Source organism: Protopterus annectens, chromosome 2.part1, assembly GCF_019279795.1.
Source record: "Protopterus annectens isolate FY-2018-M chromosome 2.part1, PAN1.0, whole genome shotgun sequence".
Taxonomy (NCBI): domain Eukaryota; kingdom Metazoa; phylum Chordata; order Ceratodontiformes; family Protopteridae; genus Protopterus; species Protopterus annectens.
The window spans coordinates 774,569,818-774,592,897 of NC_056729.1; the positions used below are offsets into that span (position 1 = coordinate 774,569,818).

The 23,080-nt window shown below is 37.4% G+C and overlaps 1 protein-coding gene across 1 annotated transcript in view; it reads left to right on the forward strand.

The window, feature by feature from the left end:
* EXOC1L (exocyst complex component 1 like) overlaps positions 1-23,080 on the forward strand; it is a 373,629-nt gene that overhangs the window by 286,231 nt on the left and 64,318 nt on the right. The gene's annotated exons all lie outside the window — the stretch shown is intronic.

A 23,080-nucleotide genomic window follows, 5' to 3' on the forward strand; every position in this document is an offset into this window, starting at 1 on the left:
TAGTAGCTTCCTCCTTTTGTTGTAGAGCTTGTTTATGGCTGGGGTCCACCAGACTGGACGCTTGCCTTTGGTACAGAGAGTCTTAGTTTTGTTTGGGATTGCCTGATCCATGCAGTCCTGTAGGTGCTAGTAGAAGGCATTTGTAAGTGATTCAGCGGTTTGAGTAATGTTTACCACTGGCTCAAGGGCCTTAAAGGAGACCACACTAGTTTTTAGAAGTGTGAAATCGGCTTTTGAGAAGTTTTTCACTGTGGTCTTTTTTGTTTCAGGTGGGGCGGGATGAGGACCTCCAGCGAGATTAGTTTATGATCTGATCTCACCAGTGAGGGGTATACTTCCGGTGTTGAACATTTTGATCCCATGTTCGTGATGATGAGATCAAGTATGTTTTCTCCTCTTGTGGGGATGGTGACTAGTTGTTCCATGGCATTTGAGTTTATGAACTCCAGGAATCTTTGGGTTAGAGTGTTCGGGCTTGAGTAGTGTTCCCAGTCTATATTAGGGTAGTTGAAGTCACCTAGTATGATGGTGTTTGGAGATACATTTATCGCCTCGAATGTTTTCAGGAAGGCCATGTGAGGTTCCTGAGTTTGAGAGGGTGGCCTGTAACATGCTACAAATTGCAGAGCAGTCTTGCCTATGGTTAATTGCACCTGGATGGTCTCCGATGCATCATGCGTTGCCACCAACCTTGAGGTGTGGGTGTCCTTTATGAATATGGACACCCCTCCTTTCTTGGTGTTGTCCGGATTTTGGGGCCGAACGCATGATATGAGGTGAAACCTGTTAGTGCTGGGGTGCTCTCAGGAGCCTTGAACCAGGTTTCTGTCACAGCACAGACATCGATGTTCTCCATATTGAGAAGGGCCTCGAGTGCGTGCATCTTGAGATTGAGACTTCTGGCATTGAGCAGCATTACCCTTAGTTTTTTCCTTTTGGTGTTCTAGGGTGGTAGGTTTAGAATTTGAGCCTTGCCTAAAAAGGCACTATGGGGTGGCAAGAGCCTTTGCCAATATCCGAAGCCCAGGGTGACAGGTGCAAGCTGTCCCTCATGGCAGCGTGGCTTGTCCAGCATGTCATCCCAGGCAGACAGACATTGGATCCCCTTTGAATGACACCAGAATTTAAGCCAATTATTAAAGCTGATCATCTTATCACTGTATTGTGGCATCATTCTAGGTGAAGGTAGGATACTGCTCAAGGCCAGGGTCATACCTGCCTGGGCTACATAATCAGAGAGCTCCTCGATGTCCCTTTTCATGTAGTCCAAGGAGGTACGTCTCAGGTCATTGACACCAGCGTGGACAATGACTGAGTCGTACTTGTACCTGCTGTTGAGAGACCTGAGTGCTTGCGTTATGTGGCGGATTCTAGCGCCCGACAGGCAGCTTACTGTGACCTTCTCTTTACTCAGTCTGGTGAGCGGGACGTCAGTGTGTCTGACTATGGAATCACCAATGACAAGTGTGTCTGGCATTTTGTTTGGCCTTAAGGGCTGTGACTGTTTGACACTCTGACTGTGTGGTCTATGTGTTGCATGTGTTGGGTCGTGAGGTGGTAGTTGTTTGGGTGTCTGCTTTGGTGGCCTCTGCTGTTTTGGTAAATTTTTGATCAGAGCCTCGAGTATGTCTTTGTGTGAGTATGTGTATGATTTGAAGTTGTGATGGTACCATGTGTGACTGGGTATGTATTGTGTGTGGTTACCTTCTCCTCCTGTCTGGTCTTGCCAGTCCTATGTTGAGAGAGCTCAGCCTCCAGTTTGGCCGTATAGTTGCATCTCTCGCATGTATTTGTGTTTTGTGGGAGAAGGAGAGGATTGTTCAGGTACATGAGGCAATTGTAACATTGCCTCAATATTCCCAGGTTCACCAGTTGAGCTGGAGAGGACACTAGCAACTGATCCCACGACATACTAGAAGTAGTAGATAAAGAGACTTTCAAAGGACTCCGGGAAGTGGGTTTTAGGCTGGTGGGGTACTATCTATAATAAGAGTGCTTTATCAAGGTGCAAGTACTGTAGGAGTAAGTGCTAGGCTTTACAGATAGAGAATAGTCTACTTGGGAATCAAGTAGAGATGAACTTTTCAGTTATAGGATATGCTGGTTAGATCAGCAGTACAGCTCGAGGAAGGTAGTTCTAAGGGAAAATTGGAAGAGTGGAATTTAGATGGCCCAAATAGTTTAACCTTGTTTAACCGCCGCTGCTCTTGTGTGCAACAGTGGTAACTCAGCTAAATCAGCTTACGCTTAGCGTGTTTTATAGCAGGGGGCTGAAGGGAGCTAGGAATTGGCCCAAAACGACCAATGGACTACCAGTTTCTGGCTGAAACTTCACCAAATCAGACAAAAAGGCCGCTCAGTGCTTCCCACTCCCACTGGCAAGCAAAGAAACTTCCCTCCTTCCTAATAAGGCAATGGATCAGTAACAGGAACTAAAAACAAAGCCCAGGGATCAGCAACTCTGAAACTGGACTACTCTAGTTCAGTAAGGCGGGAAAACAAGAGATATTTTTTTGTTTTATTACAGAGACAAGGAAAAAACAGACAGTAAATGCTATAAATGCTGTAAATCGGCTAGCGACTTTAGTGTGTAGCCTACAGAAACAATTTGCAACAATTAGTAACTTAAAGTGCAATAAACAGTGTAAAATGCAGAAATCACTTAAAGTAGCAGTAAAACAGGCGAAATGCAGTCACTAGCTTAAATAACAGTGGGAAAGCCACAAAAAATACTTATATCTGGTAGAAAGTCACTCTTTTAGCTCTCTGCTGCTTGGATCACTCTGCAGGCCACCACGAGGATCTGTGCTGAGTTGGTACAAGCTTGAAAACGCGTGTTTAGCGTGTTTTATAGCAGGGGGCTGAAAGGAGCTAGGAATTGGCCCAAAACGACCAATGGACTACTAGTTTCTGGCTGAAACTTCACCAAATCGGACAAAAAGGCCGCTCAGTGCTTCCCACTCCCACTGGTAAGCAAAGAAACTTCCCTCCTTCCTAATAAGGCAATGGATCAGTAACAGGAACTAAAAACAAAGCCCAGGGATCAGCAACTCTGAAACTGGACTACTGTAGTTCAGTAAGGCTGATGAAGCGTGGATGGACCACGCGAAAGCGCTCATCTTTTAACTTCCATTAAAAGTTTTGTACCTTTCAGAGTTGCCAGAGTTTTTCATTCAGCTACTCATACTTTATTTGGACTATTGCCTGCTCCTCCGTGTTTGGTACTTCACTACACTACTACATTGTCTCTTTTTTTGGTGCAGTACCATTTAGCAGGGACACTGACTACTACATACGTCTAGTTCAGTAAGGCAGGAAAACAAGTGATTTTTTTTTTTTGTTTTTTTTTTTACAGAGACAAGGAAAAAAACAGACAGTAAATGCTATAAAAACAATTCACATGCAGTGCAAGCTGGCACACTTGAGTATGTAGCAATATTAGTCCACACACAGTATGAAAAAAATGTAATTAAATTAAAAAGGACTAAAAGCAAGTGCAGAAAGTGTTTATTAGATATAATGCGGTAAAGAGATGGGACTGGGGGAGTGTCCTAGATCAAATCTACAGTGGGGTGGGCACTGCAAAAGCCACCAAATTTAAACTACATCCAAGAACAGGGAGGGGGGTGGGGAAGACAGTTTCAACAGAGCTAGATCTGAGGAATCAGTCCAAGTTATAACAACCACAATAAAATGCAAGAAATATACTTAAATCAGCTTATGTCCAGTTGATGTATGCAGACAAATCTCAGTAGCAAGCAACTCTACTTAAAATGATTCAAATAAATTCCCACTGCCAGTCTTGAACCCAGGACCTTGGTAACATTAGTCTGTATGACCTACCACTAAGCCATGACTGCCATTCCTTGGTTATTTTGCCCCATTTACCATAAACACTGTAATGTGCATACTGATTTACTTCTGCAATGATTTAGATTTCATTTGAAAGTTTTATTTTGCATTTTACACACAAACCCTAATAGATATATGTTAAACAAAGCAATGCAGTCTCACAATGAAAATAGACTTAGCATTAAAACTTCTCTGCCCTTGAAACTCACATGCATTGAAACAGCATTGAAACCCACATTCAAAGAAAATACATTTTGCCGGTGGCAGATAAAGATTAACTCTGGGCTGTTTTCAAAATCAGAGGCCCCTTGAACATGAAACATACACATGCTCTTTGATACACCTTCCTGACTGTATTACATTATATTCCTTGTACAATACAGTACAGTTGTTTAAATTTATTGTTTTGAACATTTTTCCAGTAAACAATGAAACAAAATGCATGCACCAATGACAGAACTGCCCAATTCATAACATTTCCATCATAAAACATCTACTCAACCTTCTATAATCCACCAGTATCAGTAAATATGTACAATCTCTAAAGTAGTAAAATCCACATTAAAGAAATCTGTAACTAATAAAGAGGTTGCTGCTAGCAAACAACTATTTTTGTCATTGTTTCATCTACAAATAAAGTGCCTGTTGCCCTTGAAGAATAAATTGCCTATGTTGCATGCATTAAAAAAATGATAATACCGCAATAGGGAATGGATAGCAAACTGATAACAGGTTCATAGTTACTATGTATCTTTGCCAAAAAGGACTGCAGCATCCACCCCCCTTTACAACACAGTACAGTATCAACAATGCATCTACCTACTGTGGGAGTAGAACCCACAGCCTTCTGCATCAAAAGCAAGTACACTACCTGCTGTGCTATTAACAATGCACACCAATTTAGCATAAGCAGCACTAAACTTTTGTTCCCCTGCAGTTCTCAGCTCCTTGTAAAATCTACTCGACACTCAGCTGTATCTCTGAACTTTGCAGCACAAGATATCTGGAAAAAGCCAAAATTTATTGGGAGGGGGGACAAAAGGCCAAAAACCAGGGACACATTTTAAACATTGCTTGTATAATGTTGGAAAGTTGCTAGAATAAAATGCTGTGTTACCACCATACATTTCACTGCCACGTCTTGAACCCAGGGGACCCTGTGCAAAACAGTCAGAGAAACATACCACTATGCCAAATCAGCTGAAACAGAGGACAACAAACTTAAATGGCTACTATTTAGTGAATTCAGTTCTCCCCATAGCTGTCAACCTCTTAGCAAAACACACCTGAAAAAAAGCCAATAATGTGGGAATACAGCTGCCAAACATATTCAGTGAATTCAGTTCTCACCATAGCTCTCAACCTTAGCACAAAATACCTGGATGAGGCCAATAATGGGGGAATACAGTCCCAAAAACATGGGCAAATTTCAAATATCAATCTTATAAACTTAGACAATTGCTAGAATAAAAGGTTTTGTTTTACCATGTACTTTCTGAAGAATATGAAGTCTGAAATTCAAATGCCTGTTATTTTTAAACATTTGTTAACCAGGAAACTAGTCTGACTTAGAACAAAACAAAGCCAAATTTCAGCAGAGCAGGGAGAAACACTCCAGACATCTTTGTAAGGGATGGGAGGACATGCAGACTCCACACAGAAGGAACCCCAGCCAAGAATCAAACCAGAGAACCAGTAGCTGTCAGGCAACAATGCTACCAGTGCACCACTGCGCTACAAACCTTTGCAAGGAAATATGAAGATACAGAAACCACAGATTTTATAACGAACAGAATAAATATGAGGCAAAAATCTGCAATCTTTTACAAATAGTGGTGGGTAGGGAATTCAGATCCTTGCCTCCTGCATCCAAGGTACAGGGTTCAAGCCTGAGTATTTCTACCCACCACTATGTGTTAACAAGGGCATTTCACAGACACAGACACACACACACACACACTTTGAACAGGATATGTCCACTAAGATTACATTGGAGCCATGAGATGTGATATTTCCACTAACGGAGCTTCCTTGCCGATCAACACACACACCTTACCTGTAAATGGGTTCGGAAAGCAAACCAGGTCAAACTCCATTGTCCCAAAGCAGCAAAACCCATGCTCGACCTAACGCTTCCCTGCAGAGCTCCTGAACTCAACTTACCTCACTCCTGATTGGTCCTGTGCTCAAATCCCTGCTTACCTCCTCTCCTGATTGGTCCTGTCTGTGGCTCAAGCAGTCTGGGGCTCCTCTCTTCTGTGCGGTTGTCTACTGCACGGCATCTGTGGGGCAGTCCGCACAACAGAAAAATTATTTAAAGTTTATGGTTCATGTTCAGTATTTCTTTTATTTCTAGGTGGGAGGTATGCAGTCCTGCAGACCGATAGCACGAGCCGCCCCTGCAGCAAATACAGTAAATACAATGCACAACTTAATAAAGTACAGTACAGAGTCAAAAATTAATAAAGTACAGTTTCAAGGCCAAGAAAAGAGAAAAAGTAAATATACTATAAGGAGCACAGTGTGTTACAATAAACAATACAGTTGAAAGGACATTTTGTTCAGTCAATTGGTTACAGTCATCAGTGGCTAGTACAGTAAACACACACTGATTGATTAAGGGTATAGAAAGGAGTTGTTGCAAGCTGTTATAGTAGGTTAAGGTATGATATGATCTAATTAAATGAAGCTACCCAGGGTCAGAACAATTACATAACCAAGAACTATGTAAATGGGACTGGAGGAGTTTTTTTTGAAATTGTTTTTGTTTTCGGTGGTTCTAATATCTATTAGGATGGTATTCCATGCTTTTGCAATAGAAATGGAAAACAAGGAGTCCTCAGAGCTATTGTTGCTTTTGCCTATGTCAGCCAGTGCTTTATTGGTGGATCTCAATGGGCATTTGTTAGAGGAAATATTAAGTACACCTTGAAGAGCAGGAACTCTATCGAGATAATATAGAATTTGATGGGCTAGTGTAAGATGGTTATATGTGAGCAGGTTGGGAAATTCTAGCCAGGATAGTTGATTGATTGCTATGCAGCGATGTGTCCTGAAGGGTTGATAAAATGTTAAATGCAGATGTAGAGGATGTGGGGAAGAGCCCATGGAAGGATTTGAAAAGGTTGACTAGTTAGCCCAAGAGGCTGCATTTAAAGTTCAGTGAGACATGCAAAGTACTTCACTTGGACCATGGCAACATTGTCATGTAGTGTCACACTGTGGATGGAACCTGATGGTAACAAAGCAACGTAAAAAAAAGATCTGGTTGTGTTACTCATGAGAAGACTGGAATACCAAGAACGAAATGAGAGGGCAATGGCAGCTGCAAATGGCATACCTGGTTGTATCCTCAGTAGGACTGAGTCCAGAATCTATACCTTCTCTACCTGACACTTTTCAGCCTATTGCAATTTGGAGGGCCATGCAAGAAGAGGAACATCATGTTGCTGGATGGAGTCCAGAGGAAAGACACCTGAAGGGTATGTTGGAGACAGGGAAAAGGATCAGACCAGAGACTACGGAGCTGCAGCTCTTCTCATTAAATCAGAAAACATGGAGGTCATGATATGGCTTCATGTGATTATTTTAGGGAGAGATATGTAAGGTACCTTTCTAAACAGGATGGGCAAAGGCTGGCGGTGGAGCACAAGTGAATGATTGGAAGGACCATATACTCGTCAGATCTATGAAAGCACTTCTTCATGGACAAAGCTGTTGACCAATGTAATAGACTATCAGAATGTGTGTGTGTGTGGGGGGGGGGGGGGGGGTCCATGCAGGCATTCAAAATAATATAGCACAAATAGAGAAGAGGTGTAAGAAAAGGCAGGAAATGGGGTGAAGTAGAATGTTAAATGCACTTAATGGGCAGACTACAAAGACTTACTATATATTTTCTGCTGTCAATCAAATATAATGTAATGCAAATGCAGAATCCATAAGATACCTGTTGACTCTATGAGGAAACAACACTTGTAGTAAATAATCCAAGAAAGATCTGCATAACCTATCAATGTTTTAGACCATCATTATCAGGAACGTATTCAGTGAAAATATTCAGCCACCTTTTACTGGAGATATTAGTTTATAAAATAGATATAGGAGTCTGAGAGCAAGCAAGACTATTAAATAAAATAATTTTTGCATCTATAATAGTCAGTGAAAATGAAAAGCAGAATAATATTTACAGTACTAGTGTAACCCTTGCAAAAGCAGGATAGCATTTGGCAATGTTAATATAATGTGTTTGCATTCCTTGCTTTAACTTGCTGTAAAAGTAATTTTTGCCTGTTTGCTCAGGCCATGCCTGTAAAGGGTCTTAAGGCTAGTGTATGTGTCTTTTTAACAAATGTAAAATAAAATAAAATTAAATAGCCCTATATCTGCATTGCTCATCTCTAGTTTAATTGCTTTGTATACACCAAATGTATACAGCTCAGTAATGGATCTTCTTGAAAACATCTGTCTCCCAACAGCATCCATCAAAGATTCTGTCATCCTTCCTGTAATGTTCTACAACACATGCTTAACCCATCAGAGACTGTATTGTTTCTTTAACACTTAAAACAAAGTGCATACATTAATTATACCAGATAGGTGCTAACTAGATAAGTAGTCTGAATAATATATGCAGGGTCCTTCCTGTCCCTGCAGTCTTTCTAAGCAATAATCCAGGAGAACGGGGGTTGTTTTTTCATTTGAAACAAGAAATGACAAACTGACAATGCATTAGGCAGCTTAATGACAGCAGAAGTAGAGGCCTTTGAGCTAGAAATCACATGTAAGTATTGAAATGACATGTAGTACTTTACATAAAGGCCTTAAAAAAGAACTGCTAGCAGAAAATAAAACCAGCCCATTTTTATCATATCTTATTCTTCTATCCAGTAATAAGACTCTGAATCAGTTTTGGTGGTTATTATTTTATACTTTGTTCTACCCAAAGAAGACCTGTGAGGGCCATTCACATGCATTCTGTCTTTGATCTGTTTGTGTGTTGTGTGTCTGCACTTCTGTGCATGTGTGAGTTTGTGTGTGTGCACCCGTGTGTGTATATGTATGGCTGTGTGTATTTTTGTGTGTGTATCTGTGCATTTTTTTGTGTTTGTGTGTTTGTTCGCATATGTTTTATTCATTCTAAAGTGCATATTTTATTCCTACAGTATGATGTCATTTTTTCTTTGCTTTTCTGACAATGCCAGGAAATTTGTAAATCTGACATAGTAGCCTAAAATGCCATCTATAGTGATGCCATGGTAATCTACTTTTACCATACAGTCATTAATTTGAGTCCTTTAGTTTATATTTGTAGCCAGTATCATGCTGTGCAGTTCATTTCACTAGAAAAGCTAGAAAAGTACTCCAAGATCACCCAGGGAAGAATCACTTGTGACAAGTGAGGTTATGTGCTCAGCAAACAAACTGAAAATAAAATGGTTGCCGAAAGTCTGCCTTCATGGTAACATGTTGGGCGGGTGTAGCTTATAAAATAACATTAACCACATGTAGTAATCTAGGATATTAATTAACAGAAAACAGAACACTGACTTTTAATAAAAGTTTTTACCTTGCCCATTGGAGAAGCTGCTGATTATGTTTAACCTGCAGCATATTCGTTTTTCGTTTTCCCACACCTCCTATTCTTTTACTTATCTCATGCATTCCTGCATTCCATTGCTATATTTTTCTGCTACACAGTTTGTTTTTTAGGACGTCTTTCCCCAAGAACCTATCACCTTTTCAATACAATAATATTCCATTTTTACTTTCTCTTCTGATTGCTTTGTGCTGCACTAATTCAACTTTTTGTTCGAAATAAGTCGGCCATTTGGACTCCTTGTCTTCTCCTGAAGTGCTTAAATGTTGCTTTCTTTTCCACCTCTCATCCTTTCTTCAAGAGTATACATTGCAGCCTCTTCTAATCTGTCTTTAGACCGTACACCATTCTTACTGCTCCACCTTAACTGCCCCTGTCCTGGCTGTGTCCTTAGATACACAAGGTCTTCAAAATGTTGCACATTGACCCACTTATGATCTCACAAGTTGTTTGTGTACCAGGATATTAATGTGTTGCTTTTCACTGTAGGAGATCAGGGCAAAATTCTGCCAGCTTTCTTTGCTCTTTAGTTATATTGCCGTATTTGATATACACACACATACACACACACACACACGCACACATACACACACACACACACACATATATATATATATATATATATATATATATATGTATATGGGTTCCATACACTAGATCGAATTTTCACTAATTCGAAATAGTGCATGGAATGCTCACTGCAGCGAAAGTGCACTTACGCAAAGTTCAGTACAATGAATTGGAGTTGTACTGAACTTCCATGCAGTACTCACAGACCTTAGGGTTAGGGCACAGGTCATAGTAAGAGGATAGCTCGTAGGGCTATCCCCTTACCATGACTCGCGCCCTAACCCTAAGGTCCGTGATGACTGCAGTGCAGTGAAGGACATAGCAATGTCCTCCACTATGGTGTGATAGTGAAAAACCTTAGGGTTAGGGCATGGGTTAGGGGTAAGGGGATAGCTTTACTACCTATCCACTTACCCTAACTTGTGCCCTAACCCTAAGGTCCATGACTATCGCACCATAGTGGAGGACATAGCTTGTTTTTTATGTCCTCCACTGTGCTGCAGTGTTTTCGCTGAAGTGCACTTATGCAAAAGTTCACTTTCATTAAAGTGAACTTTCGTAGAAGTGAGGCTTCCTATTACAAGTTCGAAGTTCAAGTAGTGAACTTTCGTTCTTGTAATAGGAATCCATATATATATATATATATATATATATATATATATATATATATATATATATATATATGGTTTCACTTGAAACCATCGAATTAACACTACGTCGAGTCTCACATCATCGAGACTACAACGTCGTAAACCCAAACCAACGAAAACTAAAACCATCGAGTTGCAAACAGTCGAAAAAAAACTGCATAACATGACGAACTGAAAGGAACACTATAAACAATATGTGCGTGTTACCAAAACATCGAAATGTGAAAGACGAACACGCATAACAGCCTGTGATAGTCCCATATAGTGAGAAAACAATAATTAGCGTCACACGTAATCATCCTCTGTGACATAACTTCAGTATTGCCATTGCAACATTTCAGTACTGCAAGTCTATTCCAATACTGCAATTATTTAAACATATTCCAAGTAACAAAAAACAACGAAATGCGAACATATTGCTGTAGAGAACAGTAGCACATATAACTAAACTGAATACTTGTACAACACACCGTCGTCTTCTATATACATATTCACAAATTTGTGAGATCACAGCTTGAGTAACCCAGCAATAGCTTGCAAGTAGCCCAACATGTCATAAGAGTCTTTACTCTGTAATACAGTTTGTAAACGCTGCTCGATGGTATGACTCTCGATGATTTTACTTTTCATTGGTTTCAGTTTACGACATTGTAGTCTTGATGATGTGAGACTCGACGTAGTGTTAATTCGATGGTTTCAAGTGAAACCATATATATATATATATATATATATATATATATATATATATATATATATATATATATGGGTACCTATTACTTGATCGGCAAGTCAAAACAGCGACACTCACATGTTCGACTCCACATCATCGACACTTCATAACATCGATGTTTCAGGTAAACGATCTTCCCCCTCACAGGACCCATGGTAGCACTCGTTTCTGTCTTTTAACGCGTAAGGTTTACGTCATTCTTCAAAATGTACCCTGACAGCGTTGTCCTTACCTTCTTAATAGTGAAACAAGTGCTACCATGGGTCCTGTGAGGGGGAAGATCGCTTACCTGAAACGTCGATGTTATGAAGTGTCGATGATGTGGAGTCGAACATGTGAGTGTCGCTGTTTTGACTTGTCGATCAAGTAATAGGTACCCATATATATATATGTGTGTGTGTGTATGTATATATATATATATATATATATATATATATATTTATTTAAATATATATATATATATATATATATATATATATATATATATATATAAAAGGAAAGTCGCCTGGAGAGTGAAGCTAAGGAGGTGAATCTTGACATCCATGTTGACACACTTAACTAGGTAGTTATGATCAGTGAGACACAATCATAATTCTTTGCAGTAAATTTAGCTTAAGCAGCTCTGATTTACAAAAAGTGTAGTAGCATAAAGGGCTTTATAACTTTGAAAGCTATGAAACACTTAGCACTCCAAAACAGTGACCAGAAACTATGTCCTTCTAATAGACTAACAGGGTTAAAAGCTGTTACACACTTTTGCCTTATTTGGGTGAAGGAGTGAACCATTTTACAGATTTTGGTACTTTTCCGTTAAACCCGTACCACTTTGCGGTGCTGTGTTTTGCCGGTATTTACAAGATTTATATTTGAGAGTGTAAACAAGTGTTTTCTAAACACTCTGCTTATAGAATAAGAAGACCCAGCTCAACATTGTAAATAGATAACTTAGGAGACCTGCGAGAAAGGATAGGAATTAATTAATTCTTGTAATAATGGATTATATGTACAACAGCCACTGAAAAAAGGTACATGGGTCAAAAACATTGATGGAATTAGAGTATATTTGATAGTAATGTCTGACAAATTGTGTGTGTATTTGCACATGCAAGAGAGTGGTGTTCATAGTTATTACTTACGGCATTTCATGGAATTTTTAAAAGCTGCAGGTGAAGTATATTTCCCTTCGCAATATGCCAAAAAGTTATCGTCTGCTGTAAAAATCTTTGCTTTAAAAACTGTCAAGCCTGCAAGATTGCAGAGTTGCTTAGGATACACTGGGCACTTTTAGGAGCTATGTTATCTTTTCAGGTAAAAGGATAAAAGCAAGAGAGAGGTTAAGGGAAATGTGGTGCAAACCTTGCCGTAGAAATTATGCGTTGGATCACATAGCCAGCAGTACAGCGAAGGCTTAAAATCTTATAGTAAGAGAGTGAAGTGTCTTGCCTTGCGAATAAGTTGCAACATTTAAAAATTAAGTAGTTGTGTATTCATTTTATATGTCGATATTTGTACTTGTTTGGTTCTGTGTGTCGGCTATGCAAGACTTCCATGTTATCCTTTTGATGTCTGCGACCAGATGATGTCTGCATAGAGTCATCCTTTTTTTTTTCATAACCCTATCTGAAGCTTGTTTTTAGGTGCCTTTTATCATGGAGGAAGGAAGTAAATTGCAGGCGCCAGCTGTAATTACACAAGCAGGAATAAGGTGAGGTGCGTGGTAGGGGTTTAACGGAAAAGTACCCATATTTTAAAGTTGCTACTCTTTCCTGGTGATGTTCTGTGTGTATGCGCTAGTGTGAGATGACAGCATACAGCTCTGAAATCCATGCATAACAAAACTTGCTTTGATGTCAGAGAAGTACATAACAAGCTTGTCTTTTCCTAATTTAAGAACAGAATTGGTTTATACTACAAAATATTATTTTACAGAAAGAGAAATTGGTAATTCAAACTCTTTTCAAAAATGTAATGAAAATCAAATAAGACTATGATATACATACAACTGTTTTTTTTTAAAAAGAGTGTAAATTATTGGAACTAAGATGTTAAGCGGGCAAAGTATATCTGTCAAATAATCCTTATCTCTGATCAGAATCTATATTTCTGTGTAAAGTATGTCAGAGTTCTATCTAAAGACACAGAATAGTAATAGTCATGATGTTTGCATTAATAAGAAAATCACAAAATACCTATTTTTTTGAGGTGTCTACAGATATTGGGTATGTGTGTTAGTGGGAGTATATGATCACTAACAGTTTCTAACATAGCTCCTGTCCAGAAAGTATGTTGTGTTGTCCTGGTGACTACGCAGTCAATAACCTTACTGCTTCATAATGTGATACCAGTGCTGGTGTGAATGAAGAGAGGAATATAGCAATAACCCACGCCTGGGTGTGGGTAATGTGGGATTTACCCATGGTTGGCGTGGTTTGGTACCAAACAAAGACAACCATGGGTAAATCCCACATTACCCACACCCAGAAGTGGATTATTGCTATTATACTATGACATTATTTAAGAAAAGAAATAATTACTTTTCTTAAATAATGACATTGTATAATGCCTCTTTGCTGCCCTTCCGCAGCTGTCTGGTATCCGCAGCAGTTCTGATGTACTGCGCATGCCTACACAGTACATCAGAGCTGTGGCCAAAAGCAACGGAGAAAGCAAGATCTCCGTTGCTTTTTACTGTTTCGCTATGTTAAATGGGTTTAACATAGTGAGACAGCTTTAAAATAAGCTACGGAGATCTCCGTTGCTTATTTTAAAGCTGTCTCGCTATGTTAAACCCATTTAACATAGCGAGACAGGTTTAAAAAAAAAAAAGCAACGGAGAAAGCAAGATCTCCGTTGCTTTTTACACATGGTGTTGCTATGTTAAAGGAGTTTAACATAGCGAGACAGCTTTAAAAAAAGCAACGGAGATCTCCGTTGCTTTTTTTAAACCTGTGTCGCTATGTTAAACTCTTTTAACATAGCGAGGCAGTGTTTTAAAAGAGACTTATACTAATGGAAAAATTCCGGGCGACTGGACCTTTTTCCATTAGTATAAGTCGATTTACAACAGCGTGCACGTTTTGGAATATTAATGGGGGGTCATGGTATAATGAAGATTATTAGCTCAGCATGTTTTAGATGCAGAGCAAACATGGACCTAACTTGATCAGCTGTCACCAACAATACATTAAAGTCTCCTAAAATAATAGCTTCAGATGTGTACTGCTTGTTCATGCACTAAAATGTGGAAGGCAATGGGAATTCTTTTGCCACCTTAGATTCATGATAAATGCTCCAAACTTCCATTTTTTTTTATCCCAGTACAGCTCTCTACCATCATCTATGTCCCATAGACCCTTCTCAATGACTCATAGGTTCATACATGGCAATTTCAAGTCTATCCAAAAAGCCTTATTCAAAATTTCCCTCTAACCTCAAGGAGGGCAAGACAAGACAGATCGGGCGATAAAGTAAGGCTGCCTATCCGATTATATATATTTACTTTGAAGGTGGCAAGGGTGCTACTCTACTTGTAGCACCCTTGTCATTTTGGATCTATATCACTTTATTGAATGCCCTACTTACCAAATGCCTCTTCGTTGAACTCTATTAAACGAAATCTTATTCCATCGAATGATCATTTCAGCAAAGTTTTTTCCAAGGGAAAAAACAGTTGGCCAACCCAGCAACTGCAACAAAAATGGCACTATTTAAAACCCACCCTGGTGAGGGGGTGCACCCCCACTGCCCCCCCTATATATACCAACTCTGAGATTGCACTACGATGGCGAAAAGGGCAAATCCTCGATGATGGCCCACTGTTTTTTTTGCCCATGGGAAAAACTTCATTGAAACAATCGTTCGATGGAATAAGATTTTGCTCAACAAAGTTCAATGAAAAGGTGTTTGGCAAGTACTGCATTCAATAAACTGATAGGAACCCATCATTTATCAATCATGCATTGCACCCTCCCTGACACCTGACTTTCCCCTCTAGACTAAATCTCTGTAAATGGAAAATCATTAGTGTGAGCAGTCAAAGGGGCAGTGCATGTGGAGAGGCGATCAGGGCATCCCAGTATGACACCATCCTGACAGCTGCAGAGGGATTTTTTGAATGCCCTATCCAGTGTCCCACCCCAATTTCCAAAGTGTATTGCATATGCACATGTCTTTGTACTGCAGTCATTGGTCTTAACCCATTACTGTTAGACCTTGGTTGTTTAGCTCACTTCTCCTTCCAGGCATACCTCTCAACTTCTTAGAGCAAGAATACTGGACCAAGCCAATAACAATGGGGGAACAAAGGCCCAAAATCAGAGAGAGATTATTAATATTGCTCTTATAAATGTAAAAAATTGCTAGAAAAACAGGTTTTGCATTAGCATGCATTTTCTGTAGTACATGAAGTCTGAAACTCAAATGAATGTCAGTATTTACTGACTTCAATCTTCAATGATTTGCCAGAAACCCACAAATTTTATGAGAAGCAGATGAAAAATATGTGGCTAAAAATCTGAACATTCTTTAAAACTCTGGATGGTTGAGAGGTATGCTCCCAGGCTATATGAGCTAGTAAGAAAGCGGATCTATCTTATTCCTGACTTATAATTCAGATCCGAAGATCAGGTTTGCCAACTGAACCTAAGTCACTTAGTTAACAGTTAGTGCTCCAGTCTTCTAACGTGTGGATCTGGTGGGAAGCAGTTTTTTCTTTCTTTATCCCTTCACGTTTTACCTGGAGAAACATAATTTGTCTCTTGGGTATATTAGATATTTGGCAGGTACCAATAAATCATACAGTGTACCCTGACAGAGAATACTTCTCTGTCTCCATGATTTACTAGCCGCCTTTCACGTGCATGTGATACATACTAATCATCATAAATGGAGTAAATCTTGCTTAAAAATAAGGAATGAATATTATAGATAGATATAGACAGTTATGTACATATGTACACACACATATATATATATATAGATATAGATAGATATATATATATATATATATATATATATATATATATATATATATATATATATGTTTTATATAGCAATACTCTGTTAATCAAGTTTTTCTTTGTTTGCCTAAGGTGCTTGGCTACAGTTTACAACCCCCACAGTTCATTTAACAACTTGCTAAGATTGTAAATGCATCCTAAAGAAGAGTTTTTTACATGCTAATTAGATTTGCCTCATAGGCTGCTCCTGTAATTCCATTGTCTACATATACCTGGTTTTTAACATTTGTATTTATTTCTGAAGAAGTTCTTATACAATAAAGAACGAAAGCGCGCTCAAATATCTGTTCTGGAGTTTATTTCTCTTCATTCAATCGAAACACTTGCTTCAATATATTTTTATTATTTTTGTTTTTGCTTTTGTATTAGTTTCGAGTACCGCATTAGACATAGAGCAGAAGTGCTGTGTTGGGGATTCAGTAATCTGGCTTCAAGATTTCTAGTATTAGCAAGGAATTATTTTTAGTCTTTGCATTTGGACAAAATAGAGTTAATAGGGAGGCCCAGATATACATTCTTTTTCTTCAGCGGAAGGAAGGACGGTACTGGTACATGTGGGCAGGATTAGGAATGGGCTGTTAACCAGTGTCACTGATTCTGTATCTAAAACTGAGGTTCTGGAAGTTCAGGGAAAGATATGTGTAAATAAATACATAATTCAAACAACATGGTGCTTTTCTTACTAAATATGCACATGGTCTAAACTTGAGATTAAATCATAAATTAAATGTTAATAGACATAAAGTAGTGTGGTGTAACACATCTTTAAGCCTATAAAATTCATTGCATATAATATGAAATATTTGATCACAAAATGTAATGTTAAATATCTGCACATATTAAGAGGATTGAAAAGTTAAACATTTAACCAGATTTTATGGGGTGTCTATTTGCTTTCTTCAATAATGCTTTTCTGCATGGAATTTGTTCCCTTTTGCCTCTAGACTCTGTTTAGCTGACTACATAAGTAAAGATAGTGACAACAGTGACCTGTTCTAATCCCGTCTTTGTTATATTCCATTTAATGAGCAGCAATGATACAGTACAATGGTTTTAAAGTGGTCAAAAGACGCCAAAAAAATTCATGTTTTCCACACAATAGTTTGCCAACTTTTGGGAGCTGTAAACATTTGCTTGCAATGAATGTAGTGTGACATTTTAATACATGTACCTTTTAGAAGGTGAAATATATTTTCAGACTATATTTTCATTGATAAGCATTCCTTGTAAATTTCACATAGTCGTATTTAATATTGATGAAGCCTGAGTTATTTTATCTCAAAACACAAAATCGTTATGCTTGCACAACTAATTAGTAGGAAGCCAATAAAAAAATGCTTTGGGACAAAAAAGCTTCCCGAATATGAATAACAAATAAACATTTAATGATTTCCTCATCAACTTGCCTTGACATTTGAAAATTGATTTTACAAAAGTAAAGAGTTAAAACAAAATCTGAAGTTGTGATTACTTTAGTATCAGTAAGGTTTAAATCGTAAAATGTATTTTCATTCATGTGCATTGCTTGTAGTCTTAGGAATGATCAGTGCAGCTGACACACAAGCTGTTTTAGCTCAAATGTACAAAGGTATTTAAAGCACACAATTTATGAAAATGATTCTAATAAGTTTTCATCATTTTGCTTGCATATTTAGTGAAATAGCCACACAATAGCTGCTTTATTTTTTAGAAAAGGAAAAGCAGATCTGTGTAAACTATTTTCAGAGTATTTTAAAACATCCCTGAAGAGGCAGTAAAAATGCACGAAGGCGGATGCTTAACAGAATTCTCCTCACCCAGAATAGGGGTATTGAACGTTGCTTTCATGTTGACATAAAATCTTTTCTTGTCTTTGAGAGTTTCCAGGATTTGCAAGCTGTGCCTGCAGCATGCTGTCTCTAGCATTTTCTCGTTAAGAAACATGCACTGTATTCCGACTGAGAATGGCCTGCAGCTACTAAAAGATTTGCTGTAGGTCTCAAAAGAACAATAATGTTTCATTGCTATAGCAACCACATATTAAAATGCAATGAAACTAGTTATCTTTTATATTTCTGATTCCTTTTGTTATTACAAATTCTATATATTTTCAGTATAAGCTCTACTGAATGGAGGGAATAAAAATATTATGATACCATGAAATCTTCTAATTTTCTTTCATATAGATCAAAAGTCAGAAGTGGGCTGATGCTCAACAGTCTTCTGACTAGATTATTTATTTATTTATTTATTTGGTTATTTTTTTTTTTTAGCTAGGTAGTTGGACTGGTCGTAAGACCTTTTTCATCCATAACTCAAGCTAATAAGACAACAAATTACAGAAAATATATGTTACATATATAAATAAGGGTACAAATAATGTTGTTGTTGTGTCTTTCGGCTTTTCCCGGTTAGGGGTCGCCACAGCGGACCTCCGGTCCGCTAATGATTGGCAGCAGATTTTTAGGTGCCGAGTTGCCAGCCCTGATGCACAACCTTCAATGAAGGTACACCCATTAACGCATGTCTCCACACAGAAGACGCTCTAGCTGAGAATCGAACAGGACAGCGTCTTACTGTGAGGTGACAACGCTACCGCAGCACCACCACTGCAGATAAATAAGGGTACAAATAATAAAAGTAAGTAAACAATCACAAAAACTAATACTGATTGACAACTATGTGGAGTTTATAAAAACACTTCAAAAAATGTTTACGATGATTATAAATGTAACTGCATTTTTGATGTGGGATATCTGTGTTAATGTGCTATATATCTTTCTTTCTATGATGTACCAGATGCTCTTGTGGTAGCCTGCCCCACAGTGCAAATAATATCTTGGAAAAGACCCTTTTGCTGAGGGACAGTTTGAATGTGGCATGTTGAAGAATGTTGCTCCCAGTTTTCTTGATCACAGATAATACACAGTATTACTAAATGAATGGACAATAGCACTTATTAATCAGCTTGAAAATATGTGAGTTGAACAGCAATGTACCTCTTGCTATGATTGCCAACCAGTTAGCCTTACACAAAGGCAGACAGGGGAGTACTGCGCCCTGGAAAATGTAAATAAAGTGACAGACAGCTCAGCAGGTAGCACAGTCACCTTTGGTGCTGCAAGATCAAAAGGTTGGGGTTTCTATTCCCACAATAGGTAAAATAATTGCTTGCAGTGCAGCAAAACAGGAATGCTGTACTCCTGAGTGTACTGTACTTCAGATATCAAAGCTGGTAGTATCTTAGCTGGATGTTAAAGATCCCAATGCACTTATTGAAAAGAGTAAGGGAAGATTCTCATTGCCCTGACCAAATCTCACCTATTCAGTATGAATATCACCTTGGATATCCCCTAAAAAGAAGCCCTTAGCCTAGTGGGACTAACTAAGTCAACAAAGTGTAAATATTAAATAAACAAATAAATAAAATACATGAGGTATTACTTTGTAAGTGCAGGACCACAATACATAGTGTGCACTCGAATGTTGGCATTAGGATATTAAGTCCAGTAAAAAGATGTGAATCCCTGGATAACAAGTTAGTTTGTAACTAGATGATCAGCACCTATCATATTATTTTAATTTTTCTTTCTTGTTAAGAAGCTGCTTTAATGTGCGAAAAGGTACCTTTATCACCACGGATCTTTATCCATGAACTATAATGTAGCATTTGCATCTTGAATTCTGTAAATGGTAAATACATAACACGGGTCACCAACTCCAAGGGTGTAACTGCACTCAGCAATTAAAGTCTTAATTTGCTACAAGATCACCACTACATAAAAGACCTATAACAACATTTTGCCAAAAAAAATTACCCAAGTTAAATAGCAGAAAATAAGCTGTTTCATGTTTTATTGTGCTATAATGTTCCAGAAGTATATGGAGAAATGTCTTAGTCTTTGTAATATATTTACATAAACAGCAGATTGTACAAGGGACTAATTTCAACAGGAATAAGTATCTCAGAATAATACAGATAATGTCCCATTCAGTAATATATAACCTCCAGTCCATCACAATGCAGTGTAGAGATATACAAGACCTCAGCATCCAAAATAAACAGAAGCCAGCCAGAATCCGGTTATAAACCTTCCAGCTAAGCACAGGAATTGTAGAGTAAGTCCGAGCCTTGATCTAACATCTAATAATGGAACAAGACAGATATTAAGAAAGTAAGGCAGTGGTTGGATTAGAGACCTCTTCTGAAAACAATGAAATATCCAGGAGAATGATCCAGTGACTAAGGTAGGTAGAATTAATACAATTTAATACTAAAGGTATGCCATCTGAAGTTGTTTTGTACTATGCTCTGAAATGTTTCTCCTTTTTATTGCTTTATCAATAACTATAGCTTCTACCCTTTATAGGTACTAGTGCACATACAAACTTGCATCTGTGTGTTACATGTTGGTTTCACTCAAATGGTCATTTATAGATCACATTACTATGGCTCCACCTTTGTCTGCCTGCTTAATAGCTATTCTAGAATCCAACAGTGTTCTAAGTTAATAAATTATCAAACCTGTTACAAAACAGCTCATCTCATTAGGCTGTCCCTTATGAATAAGCAGCCCATAAAACATGTTAACCACTGGATGAGTTGGTGGGGTTAAAATCAGAACATTTGAAACCAAAATCCTCATAGAAATGTCCAGCACATTGTAAATATATATGAAGTTATTTATTTATTTGTTTGTTTATTGCTTTGTTAAGTAGGGTAGATCACTGATTCACATACATAGAAAATAAAAAATATAAATTTACTTTCCTAAAAAATATACACCCTGTTTGGTAAGTGATTTCTCAGACTTCCAGGCCAACACAGATATCCTATGGTTAATCTAAGTTTGTAGATGACTGCACAATGGGTGATATTATTAAATTCTCCACATACTTACAATTGTTCCAACATGGATTAGACCATGTTACCATTTAGTGTAAGAGAAACGGTCTCATATTAAATGGGAAGAAATACAGCATAGTTCTATTTTGGTACAGAAAACTCTTTCACAGTGCCATATAAGTGACACACCCCACCATTCAGCCACTGTTTTCAAGGAATCTAGAATCTCTTGTGAATAATTTATTTTCTTTTTTTTTAAAACAGGTTTATTGTTTTAACATACAAGAGAAATATCATAACAATTTTATACAAGTAGTTAAAAATAAATATGATTATAACATTCAACAAAACAACTAAAGTATTTACAAAGACATCCACTACAATCAGATCAATTAATTAAACTAAAATACCATGCTATTGAATTTAGGATTTTTTTAACAAATTTTGTAAATTATCCCATACAATATAATAAGATGTTTTTCTAGTTGTTCTTGACCTAATTGTGTTTATTTCCATATGGCACACTATATTCATAACATTTTTAAATTCATTGAACGAAGGAGGTGTATCTGAAATCCAATTTCTGGTTATTATTTTCCTAGCCACTGCTAAAATAGACCATAACAAGGGAAGCTTAACCTTTTTAACACTTTGAGGTACAGGTGTGTTGAATAATATAAGAGATTTAGAAATAATGAAATTATCTGTAAAAAGAGCCTGCAAAAATTCATTAACTGATTTCCAGTATTCTTTCAATTTTATACAGTCATAAAACATATGGGACCAGTCAGCATTAATTTCTACATTACATCTCTTACATAGATTATCTTTATTATTTATTTTACTCATCATCAAAGGTGTATAAAAAGATCTATGTAAAAAATTCCATGTATAAAGTCTCCAGACAATGGAAGACATAGTTCTATAAGCAGATTCCAATATATATTGTTTATCTTGTTGATTTGGTGGGTCCCCATTAATAGAAGTGAAATAATTCCAGTATGTATCTACACTGTAAAAAGTTTCTTGTCTGATAATTTTATGTATGTATGAAAGTTTACCTTTATCAGAAACTTTATGTTGTAAATTTAATATCAAGTAATCAATCAGTGTTGGAATAGATTATTTAACTGTTATAGACATTAGATCTATTCTATCAATGAGATGTTGTCTAAAGGTCTGAACCTCTAACCAGCTAGTTTCTCTTAGATCAAATTCTTGTTTTAAGAAATCTAGATTTTTAACTTTATTATCAGATATCAACTGATACCAGTACTTTAGATCATTATCTATAGCTAAATGAGTTCCTTCAGAAGTAGATAACAAAAGCATACCCTGAGTATACATTATAGGGAATATAATAAAATTCCATTCCCTATACTTAGGGTGCATGAATATAAAGTTACGATAGCTAATAATAATATTTAATGGGTCACAAACCATATGTTTAGGTGTAATAGGTGAAGTACAAAATTCCTTTAGTAACCATAACATGGAGTTATTTACAATCATATTTTTATGTGTTAAGGAGATTTTCATGAAGTGCATACTAATTAGCTCCCAATAATCTTTCCATTTTATGCATATGACTGATCTAGTAATAAAGTAATAACTTTTACAATAGAAGAAATAGTATATAAATTAAAGTCTGGAAAAGAAATACCCCCTTGAGACCAGCTATTAGTATGTTTCTTTAATGCAATCCTAGGTCTATTAGGTGCCCATAGGAAATTTAACATTAGTGTATTCAGTTTCTTGATAATTATTTTTGTAGGTGGAAGTATTATTGATTGTATTAAGTATAAAATCTTGGGGAATATTATCATTTTAATAATT